The sequence below is a fragment of the Engystomops pustulosus genome, chromosome 4 (assembly GCF_040894005.1).
Source record: "Engystomops pustulosus chromosome 4, aEngPut4.maternal, whole genome shotgun sequence".
Classification (NCBI taxonomy): domain Eukaryota; kingdom Metazoa; phylum Chordata; class Amphibia; order Anura; family Leptodactylidae; genus Engystomops; species Engystomops pustulosus.
Window position 1 is genome coordinate 90056511 of NC_092414.1, and position 12464 is coordinate 90068974.

The following is a 12464-nucleotide window of genomic DNA, read 5'->3' on the forward strand; positions in this document are numbered from 1 at the left end:
TGGGGTTGTTACCAGAACCACTCTGCTGTAGATTTCCTTTAAAGGGCACCTACCACCACAAATCTACCTATAAAGGTAGATCGGGTGGTAGGTGGATCAATGGGACGTGAGGATAGCCCTTTTAAGGGCTAATCCTCACGTCCCTGCACTGTTTTGTAAACTTTTATTACCCTAATATGTTAATTTACTTATGCGGCTACTGGGGCGTGGAGTAGCCGCATCTGAGGTTACACGAGGCGGCTACTCCACGCCCCGGTAGCCACATTACCCCTCCTACTCACCATGTGAGTCACTGCTCTGAAGCCGGGGCTGCGCAGGCGCGGGCCTGCTGTTCTGCGCATGCGCAGACGGCAGGATCGGCGGACGAGGGCGCGCAGCTACGAGCAGCTGCGCGCCGAACATGGTGAGTAGGAGGGGTAATGTGGCTACCGGGGCGTGGAGTAGCCGCCTCGTGTAACCTCAGATGCGGCTACTCCACGCCCCAGTAGCCGCATAAGTAAATTGGACGCAGGGACGCGAGGATTAGCCCTTAAAAGGGCTATCCTCACGTCCCATTGATTCACCTACCACCCGATCTACCTTTATAGGTAGATTTGTGGTGGTATGTTTCCTTTAACGGGCGACTACCACCAAGATGAAGGATTGTATGCAAATGAGCCTGAGGGGCTCCAGGCTGCATTGGTGTTAATGGAGCCTGTGGCCCTTTACGCTTATTTGCATACAGTCGTTCATCCTGGTGGTAGATTTCCTATAAGGATGGTGACAGTGTTGTTGTGATTGGTTATTGAGATTGCAGTTTTATAAAGTACATAATAAATTATGTCTTTCCATATGTGAAATGTTGTGGAGTAGAGAAAATACCATATGGTATATGAAATTCGTACCCTACAGTCATGTTCGAATTTAGCATCTATCTAAGGCCTCATGTACACAAAAATGAATGTCCCTTGTTTCTACAGCTAGCACACATCCCTATTCAGTTCTATCGGTTCACAGTGGTTTCCACAGCCCCGAACTTGAGCCGAAATCGTAAAAGATAAAGTCAGTGGTCCTATGCCTGCTTGTATTTGCAATTCGGGCAGTATATTACAATTGTCATGGGCACGTGAGCTTTGCTCTCCTGCCGATGACACAGGATGCAACCAACGGAGGACTAACGGCGGTTTTCATTTCTGTTTGGGTTCTATCAGACGTAGGGTATTGATTCCATTTTGAAATGGAATCAAAGTGCATGGGGGTGGGTATTGTATTTAGACAATACAAGACACTGGCGTCTGATTACTGATCGCATGGGCTTCCCTGGAGACGCATATGGGATTGGCCCGTGCCCACACACCGCATGCTCGCGTTGTGTTAGGAATGCAATGCTACCAGAACGTGTGACCATGACCTGCATGTTAACTCAGACACAAAGAGATATGAGGCATATGAGTAAGTGTATTGATCAGAGTGATAATAGATAACTGAACCTATGTACAGTCATGCAAGAAAAAGTCCAGTCTCCAGGTTTTGAGACTGTGTACACTATCAAAGCAGGTGAGCTCCTGTTTTGGAAATCGATTCAGCAGGATAATGCACTGTAGTCTGGCTTGCTCGATATACACTCACCGGCCACTTTATTAGGTACACCATGCTTGTAACGGGTTGGACCCCCTTTTGCCTTCAGAACTGCCTCAATTCTTCGTGGCATAGATTCAAGAAGGTGCTGGAAGCATTCCTCAGAGATTTTGGTCCATATTGACATGATGGCATCACACAGTTGCCGTAGATTTGTCGGCTGCACATCCATGATGCGAATCTCCCGTTCCACCACATCCCAAAGATGCTCTATTGGATTGAGATCTGGTGACTGTGGAGGCCATTTGAGTACAGTGAACTCATTGTCATGTTCAAGAAACCAGTCTGAGATGATTCCAGTTTTATGACATGGCGCATTATCCTGCTGAAAGTAGCCATTAGATGTTGGGTACATTGTGGTCATAAAGGGATGGACATGGTCAGCAACAATACTCAGGTAGGCTGTGGCATTGCAACTATGCTCAATTGGTACCAAGGGGCCCAAAGAGTGCCAAGAAAATATTCACCACACCATGACACCACCACCACCAGCCTGAACCATTGATACAAGGCAGGATGGATCCATGCTTTCATGTTGTTGATGCCAAATTCTGACCCTACCATCTGAATGACGCAGCAGAAATCGAGACTCATCAGACCAGGCAGGGGCGCACCTACCATGAGGCAAGTTGAGAAACTCGCCTCAGGCGGCAGCGCCTCCTGGTGGACGGAGAGGCGGCATCAGGTAGGTCACTCACCGCAGCTCGGCTGTGAACGTCCTGGCCGCCCCTCCTGCAGCCGCCTCCCGAACCGCCTCTCCAGGACCCTCGGCCCGCCTCTCCTGTCCGCGCGGCCTGCCTCTCGCAGCCATCCGGCCCGCCTCTCCTGTTGGTGGCCCGCCTCTCGCAGCCAACCAGCCCGCCTCTCCCGTCCGCGGCCCGCCTCTCGCAGCCACCCGGCCCGCCTCTCCCGTCCGCGGCCCGCCTCTCGCAGCCACCTGGCCCGCCTCTCCCGTCCGCGGCCCGCCTCTCGCAGCCACCTGGGCCGCCTCTCCAGTCCGCAGCCCGCCTCTCCCGTCCGCGACCTGCCTCTCGCAACCAGTCGGCCCGCCCTTTGCAGCCACCCGGCCCACCTCTCCCATCCACGGCCCGCCACTCCCAGCCACCTGACCCACCTCTCCCGTCCGCGGTCCGCCTCACCTATCTGCGGCCCACCTTTCCCACTCGCCCGCCGTATGTATCTATTTTATAGTAAGATGTGTGGGTATGTGTATATATATATATGTTTATATTCATCTGTATATACTGTATGGTGAGTGTGTGTGTATGTATACTGTATGACTGTATATAAGTGTGTGTATACTGTATATGTGTAGCGAGTGTGTGTGTTTATGCATGCTATATGAGTGTATATGCTGCATATTTGCTGTATATATGCGTACATGCTGTATGACTGTGTGTGTATATCTACATATACCGCCGTATAGTATATTTTACATGGTGGTACACTGAATGTATCTATATTGCATGGCGGAACACTGTATATAATATATGGTATATGGCGGCATGGTGTATGTATTATATGGTATATGGTGGCACAGTGTATGTATTATATGGTATATGGCGACACAGCGTATGTATTATATGGTATATGACGACACAGTGTATGTATTATATGGTATATGGCGGCACGCTGTATGTATTATATGGTATATGGTGGCACAGTGTATGTATTATATGGTATATGGCGGCACGCTGTATGTATTATATGGTAAATGGCGGCACAGTGTATGTATTATATGGTATATGGCGACACAGTGTATGTATTATATGGTATATGACGGCACGCTGTATGTATTATATGGTATATGGCGGCACGCTGTATGTATTGTATGGTATATGGCGGCACAGTTTATGTATTATATGGTATATGGAGGCACGCTGTATGTATTATATGGTATATGGCGGCACAGTGTATGTATTATATGGTATATGACGACACAGTATATGTATTATATGGTATATGGCGGCACGCTGTATGTATTATATGGTATATGGCGGCACAGTGTATGTATTATATGGTATATGAAGGCACGCTATATGTATTATATGGTATATGGCGGCACAGTGTATGTATTATATGGTATATGACGACACAGTATATGTATTATATGTTATATGACGACACAGTATATGTATTATATGGTATATGGCGGCACGCTGTATGTATTATATGGTATATGGCGGCACAGTGTATGTATTATATGGTATATGGCGGCACAGTGTATGTATCATATGGTATATGGCGGCACAGTGTATGTATTATATGGTATATTGCTGCACACTGTATGTATTATATGGTATATGGCTGCACACTGTATGTATTATATGGTATATAGCGGAACAGTGTATGTATTATATGATATATTACGACACAGTGTATGTATTATATGGTATATGGCGGCACGCTGTATGTATTATATGGTATATGGCGGCACGCTGTATTGATTTTATATTATATGGCGGATCGTTTTATGTATTTTGTACTTTGTGGTACCTTGCTGTGTGTATTATATAGTGAACGGTGGCACACTTTATGTATTTTGCATTGCTTTATTTTCATATTAACCCAATATGATTGGGTCTGGTCCTGACGCTCCTTGATATATTACATATATGGAGTGTGGGGGGGGGGGCGTCTTTCTATAGCTCGCCTCAGGCAGCAGAAAGGCTAGGTGCACCCCTGAGACCAGGCAATGTTTTTCCAATCTTCTACTATCCAATTTCGATGAGCTTGTGCAAATTGTAGCCTCAGTTTCCTGTTCTTAGCTGAAAGGAGTGGCACCCGGTGTGGTCTTCTGCTGCTGTAGCCCATCTGCCTCAAAGTTCGACGTACTGTGTGTTCAGAGATGCTCTTCTGCCTACCTTGGTTGTAACGGGTGGCGATTTGAGTCACTGTTGCATTTCTATCAGCTTGAACCAGTCTGCCCATTCTCCTCTGACCTCTGGCATCAACAAGGCATTTCCGCCCACAGAACTGCCGCTTACTGGATGTTTTTTCTTTTTCGGACCATTCTCTGTAAACCCTAGAGATGGTTGTGCGTGAAAATCCCCGTAGATTAGCAGTTTCTGAAATACTCAGACCAGCCCTTCTGGCACCAACAACCATGCCACGTTCAAAGGCACTCAAATCACCTTTGTTCCCCATACTGATGCTCGGTTTGAACTGCAGGAGATTGTCTTGACCATGTCTACATGCCTAAATGCACTGAGTTGCCGCCATGTGATTGGCTAATTAGAAATTAAGCGTTAACGAGCAGTTGGACAGGTGTACCTAATAAAGTGGCCGGTGAGTGTAGATTGACAATAGTGTGCAGGCATTAAGCAATGGCTGGACATAGCGATTGGTGCTCCTCTCATGTTGAAGCTGCCAGAGAGCTCGGATTCAACACACTATCCTGACGTTGCTGGCTGTATGAAAGCGAGACTGTACACATTATATTTACTGACTGTCCATCCAATCACTGTCCCTAATCTACTGTGTGGATCAGTACAGTCCCGATGTACATTTTGCCGATAAGCTCAGCTTCCTTTAGAGGCACAGGCGGCTGGTAAAATAATGTCACAATAATGTCATTGGGGGATAATCCTGCTTATTTACCCCTAACACAAGATTGATGTAATAGGGGGATGATTCTGCTTATTTAACCCAATAAGTGATATAAATCTTGAAACAGACTGCTACATTGTTGCAACTAATAGTCAGAAATTCAGTGTCATGTTAGATGCAGTATAATATCATTACAATCACAAATCTAAATATGCTAGTATAATAGCAAACCAATATTCAGATTGAAAACAATATAAATAGTGTGCCTAAAAACAATAGACTGGCTATTAGACTGCAAAAATTATTCATTATATGGCAAGTAGATGTTTTAGCAGGAGATTACGACCACTGTATAACACAACGTACAGAATCTCTTCCAATCAGTTAGCAAGAAACAAAATGAAATAATGAGTCCACTAAAGATGTCTCTGTCAAACAGGCACAAGCTTGGTGAATGAAAACCACAGTTGAATAATTTCCCTGAATGTCACCCCCAGACGAAGGCTCATTCCGAGCCGAAACGCGCGTCGGGGAGGGTGCCATCCCGGACAGTGGAGCGTTACCTTCTTAACACCAGGGTAAGACTTCTCTTCAGGACGAGTTGTTATGTGTTTCTATTACTTTGTGCAATATCTGCATTATATACAGCCTTATTGTTGGTCCACATTTAAGTGTCCCATTTTCATCTTAAATAATTAAATTTTACCCATTTATATGTATATATATGTTTCTCCACCTGCTGTGTCCGGTGATGCCCCCCTAGTCCTCTGTCTTCACTATTACCCGGATTTTTTATGTTTTAATGAATTGTCTAAATAAAGTATTTTTCTTCATTATTTACACATTTTTCTAGTCTGGCTTCTTTCTTCTAGGGGGGGGGGGGCTAGAGGTACAACAGGATATTGGCATAGCTACTAGCCATTGTCTGGGGTGCATTTACAGGGGATCTCGACGCTTAGGCAAATGAAATGTAATGATCCCATTATACCTCAATTTCGTTTTTTAATTGACAAAAATGAGGCTACAGGGACCCCACGAAGAAAGGAGGACAATCATGGTGGGGGAAGGGCAATACCACTAAAAGGAAGATCAGACAAGCCACGAGGGAGAGATGCAAATTAGTAATTTGTCGAACCACTCTTTGATACGTGCCCAAACCTCTATTCTCTGTAGGGGCCTCAACTTCTGCCTTAATACTAAACTTAACAATTTTGAAAAAATTTAATATCTGCATCTTTTTGCCCATAAATTAATCTTCAAGAAGGTATTTAGCCAATGAGAGAGAATAAAAAGGGGTACAGAAGTTTTGGCCAATCCAGAATTAGATGTCAGAGATCTCCACACAATCCAACTACTGGAGGATCTCAAATTAAAGTAGCATATAACACAGCCTTACGCACCAACAGAGAAAGTCTTCTGATGGTAACACCAAAGAAAAAGGACAAACAAGTCCGGTTCATCACAACTCTTCATGAAAGATGGACAGAAAAGAATAAAATATTGGATAGATCTACAACTAGATCAGGACATTAAAATGTGAGTGGCAGAACATCCAGCGGATATAGAAAGGGTCTTACTATTGGAAATATTCAATAGTTATTTTTCCAGAAATGCAGAAAGGAAAATAACATTATATCCGGGCTTTTATCCATATGGACTTTGTACAGCCTGCAATATTCATTAGAAGAAAACGTTTTTCATTGGCTCTATGGGCAACTCACACCCTATTAAAGAACACATCACGTGTACACCACTAGTGGTGTCATCTATGTTTTGAAATGTTCATGAGATCTTCTAAATGTTAGAAAAACAATACGAGAGTTAAGAGTGAGGATGCGGTAACACATTAACAGCAATAAAACAATGATGACAAGATGGAGGCAGAAGCATTACGAGAAAATAAACCCTTCACACCAACTCCAATAGCTGAACATTTAGATAGAAAACATACCATATATAGTTGAATATAAGACAATTTTTGTGCTTAACAAAAAACCTAAATTGGCTTATATTCAAGTCTATAAAAAAAAAAATTAACACTGTACACACCTTTCCGAGCCCCCAGGAGATCCTCTTCTTGCGTCGGGTGCTTAGGCTCTGTCTTTGGGTCCTCTGGCTTTCAACTGGCTGTATACTGGGAGGGGGGCAGGGGCTGGCAGGTTATATACCAGGGGGGCAGGGGCTGGCAGGCTATATACTGGGGGAGCAGTGGCTGGCTATATACTGGGGAGTATGGGCTGGCTGTATACTGGGGCAGAGGGCTGGCCAGCTATATACTTGGGGGGAAGGGGGCTCGACAGCTATATATTGGGGGGGGGGGCGAAGGGGCTGGTAGGCTATGTACTGGGGGGGGGTGCTGTGACCAATGCATTTCCCACCCTAGGGTTATACTTGAGTCAATAGGTTTTCCCAGTTTTTTGTGTTAAAATTAGGTACCTCGACTTATACTTGGGTCAATTTATACTCAAGTATATACGGTAATCTAAAAATCAGAGATCTGAAAGGATGGAGCATCAACCATATTAAAACAGATATCAGGAGGGGAGTCCTGGATACCCTGCTCCTGAAGGCAGAAAGCCAATGGATATACCAACTTCATACATTGAAGCCTTTCGGATTTAATGACACTTTTAACTTTGGGTGCTTTCTATAAATGGAGATACTCATTCTGTTGTGAATGACGTTTCATTGTTTCTTAGTGTATTCATATTCAAGGTTTGCTGCATTTTATGTCTCCACTGTACCTATCTTTATTAATATACATATTAAATTAAATAGTATAACTCCAATGAGAGACTTCTCATTGTGATATAAAACTATTTAACAACTATAATCTGGGTTTGCTCCAAACAGTGGTCGTAATCTCCTGCTAAAACATGTACTTGCCATATAATGTATCATTTTTTAAGTTAAGTAGGCAGTCTATTGTTTTATGCACATTATTTATATTGTTTACAACCTAATGATTGGTTTACTATTATACTAGCATATTAGAATAGAATTGTAAAAACATTATGCTGCATGTAACATGCAACTGGATTTCTGGAACGAGCCGCCGGTGTTTTGCGTTAACTTAATGCAAATCACCGGCGGCTCGTTCCCGATCGCAGGCGTTTCCATAGAAACGCCAATGCTATCGGGCCGTGGCCCGCCCCGGTGGGTGCGTCTTGGTTTGCGTTTGTGTTTATGGCCTAGAGGTTTCCAAATTAAAATAAATTGTTTTTTTTTTCAGTTTAACCCCTGAAAATAGCAGCCCCTTACCTGTTTGCTTACATCTTTAAAAAAAACTTTTTTTTTTACCATTTACCATTTATAAAGCTATTTAAAGGCCTGTTTTAATTCACTGGTAAGCTGAAAAAAACATACAAATTCAGTTGAATTGGTAAATAAACACAATTGCACATTTTTTGTACAGGTATTGATATATGCCATTGGTTATTGATTGGGTCAGATATTGGAACATATGCCAATATTTTCACTACAATATATCTCTGTGTAATCTGTACACATTTTGTCTTACTATTAGTGCTTCAAAAAATGAAATATCTTTTTCTTTTTATTGTTATATGTTATATCATTAACCCAGCTGACATAAATATGTACCACCCATGGTTGGAGTGAGCCCCAATCATGGGTGTTAACCTGTTAAATGCTGTGGTTGCGCTGACAGGTTACCCCCCACCACCACCCCCCACACCTTTCTCGCTTGCTGTTATGGCAGCCCCCAGACCCTAGTACTGTCAGAGCCTGTAAGATCCTGTCACACAGGTAGTCTGTTTTTGTATCCATAACTTGGGTGTATTGCTCTGTGTAAATTATGTTACAAAATATTTAAGGAATGAAACTCTTATCTGTGTTCCATAATGACCATGTATTGCATAAGTATATCTATTCACTGCATTGCACTGTTTATAGAACATGAGAGAAATGCAGATTTGCACGTTGTATCCTCTTATCGTTACAGACCAGGTAGTAAAATATCATATAAAAATCTACTGTCATATCATTGAGCTATTCTCTCATTGTATTACTAAGTATATTGCATAATATAGGCTGAATCTATCATGAATTTGTGACTTTGTGTTCCAGGTTGGAAAATGACCTCTCTGTACCATGTCAAATGAGTGAAACAACATCATTAATCATTATCAGAAATCAGCAATTGTAACGGTCAGGATGTCCCCCTGAATCATTCTGAAAGGCAAAAGTACAAAAAGTAGATTAAAAGTTGCAAATGAAGAAATATATACATTCACTGCATTTTATGGCCATAAATGCATAGAATTATCTCTGCCCCATTGTTATGTTACTCGTCTATTAAGGGACCCATTGAAAAGCCCTGCTGTAATAAAAAATAGCCAGCATCCCTAATATCAGCCCCCTATAATAGCTATATCCATCCTCCTATAATAATTATATACAGCCCCACTTAAATATATACAGCCCCCCATAACTATATACAGCCCCCTGTAATAACTATATACAACCCCCTATAATAACTATATACAACCTCCTGTAATAAGTATATGCAGACCACTGTAATAACTATAAAAAAGCCCCTATAATAAATATATACAATCCCCGATAACTATATACATCCCCCTATTATGACTATGTACAGCCCGTATAATAAGTATATACATTCCCCTATAATAAATATATACAATCCCCTATAACTATATACATCCCCCTATAATAACTATTTACAGACCCCTATAATGAATATATACAGCCCCTTATTATAACTAAATATAGCCTCCTATAATAAATATAAACAATCCCGTATAACTATATACATCCCCCTATAATAACTACATACAGCCGCCTATAATAGCTATATACACTCACCGGCCACTTTCTTAGGTACACCTGTCCAACTGCTCGTTAACACTTAATTTCTAATCAGCCAATCATATGGCGGCAACTCAGTGCATTTAGGCATGTAGACATGGTCAAGACAATCTCCTGCAGTTCAAACCGAGCATCAGTATGGGGAAGAAAGGTGATTTGAGTGCCTTTGAACGTGAGTATTTCAGAAACTGCTGATCCACTGGGATTTTCACGCACAACCATCTCTAGGGTTTACAGAGAATGGTCCGAAAAAGAAAAAACATCCAGTGAGCGGCAGTTCTGTGGGCGGAAATGCCTTGTTGATGCCAGAGGTCAGAGGAGAATGGGCAGACTGGTTCGGGCTGATAGAAAAGCAACAGTGACTCAAATCGCCACCCGTTACAACTAAGGTAGGCAGAAGAGCATCTCTGAACGCACAGTATGTCGAACTTTGAGGCAGATGGGCTACAGCAGCAGAAGACCACACCGGGTGCCACTCCTTTCAGCTAAGAACAGGAAACTGAGGCTACTATTTGCACAAGCTCATCGAAATTGGACAGTAGAAGATTGGAAAAATGTTGCCTGGTCTGATGAGTCTCGATTTCTGCTGCGACATTCAGATGGTAGGGTCATAATTTGGCATCAACAACATGAAAGCATGGATCCATCCTGCCTTGTATCAACGGTTCAGGCTGGTGGTGGTGGTGTCATGGTGTGGGGAATATTTTCTTGGCACTCTTTGGGCCCCTTGGTACCAATTGAGCATCGTTGCAACGCCACAGCATACCTGAGTATTGTTGCTGACCATGTCCATCCCTTTATGACCACAATGTACCCAACATCTGATGGCTACTTTCAGCAGGATAATGCGCCATGTCATAAAGCTGGAATCATCTCAGACTGGTTTCTTGAACATGACAATGAGTTCACTGTACTCAAATGGCCTCCACAGTCACCAGATCTCAATCCAATAGAGCATCTTTGGGATGTGGTAGAATGGGAGATTCGCATCATGGATGTGCAGCCGACAAATCTGCAGCAACTGTGCGATGCCATCATGTCAATATGGACCAAAATCTCTGAGGAATGCTACCAGCACCTATGCCACGAAGAATTGAGGCAGTTCTGAAGGCAAAAGGGGGTCCAACCCGTTACTAGCATGGTGTACCTAATAAAGTGGCCGGTGAGTGTATAGCCCCCTATAAAACGTATATACATTCCCCTATAATAAGTATATACAGTCCCCTATAATAACTATAAAGATCCCCCTATAATAACTATATACACCCTCCTATAATAACTATTTACAGTCCCTATAATTAACTATATACAGCCCTAGGTAAAATAATAAAATTGTATGCACCTTCCTTTGATGCGCACCGACTTCCTCCTCCGCCATCTAGTGTGAGCCCTTATTTGTTCCCTCGCTCTGCTATAGACTGAAGTCTATAGGATGATGCATGATACATGATATGGGTGATTCGGGCGGCCATGCGACAGCCTGAATCGCCCACATTTGGTGAGGGCCCCTTTAAGGGCAAAGTGGTGGTGCCCCAGGGCGTATGCCCCAGAAGACCACCCTATAATCCAGCCCTGGGTGGCACAGCCATGTGACACTCAAAGGGGTTGAGATAAACTACTGACATAATTTGCCAACCTTCCATTTTTTTGTGGATCCCCAAAATTAGATGACGGATGATTTTGCAGCCATACAGCTCAGGCTCCATGCAGACGTCCACAAGCCGGGTGGAGAAGGAGTAAGTGGCGCTGCTCACCCCTCCTCTGAGAGGCCACACCACAAAGCCGGGCAGGAATAGAGCCCGCTCTATCTTTCATGGTGCTATGCAGTTAAAAGGGCACACAAATACAACCAGAAAACTGCATCTAACATAAATCCACTCCAAATTGTGTGATTGTTTTTTTGTCCTTTATTGACATTCAGATTCCTGCTCCACAGACCGAAATTACTTGTGGGATTTATGATGCACAGAATTTCTGCTTCCCTGATATGCAGTAGAGCAAACACTGTAATGATTACAGTGTTGGCCCCCTATTTAGCGGGGAAGCAAAAACTCTGTGCATCATATAGTGTTCGGAGTCCCCACCCCACCAGCGGTTTAGTCTGTGAAGTAGGACCCTGCATGGTGGTTCATGAACCAAACTCTGCAAGTTTCAACTGGAAAGCTGCTCTAAGACTGCATTCACATGCATTGTTTTCATATGGTATCTGGGGGTGCTTGTTCCCAATTGTAAGCGTTTAGATGTAAGCACACGTGCAATCGGGAGTAAATGTACTTGAATTGCATTTCTAAACACAATTCAAGAACAATGAACCCGGCCTCAAATGTCACTCCAAAATGTGCAGTTATATCTCACAGCATAATGCAAAAGATGTCACATGTTAGGAGGGAGAATGCAGTTGGCATTGGCAATAATGTCCATGCACTGTGGGGCTTCAATCAGCAGGC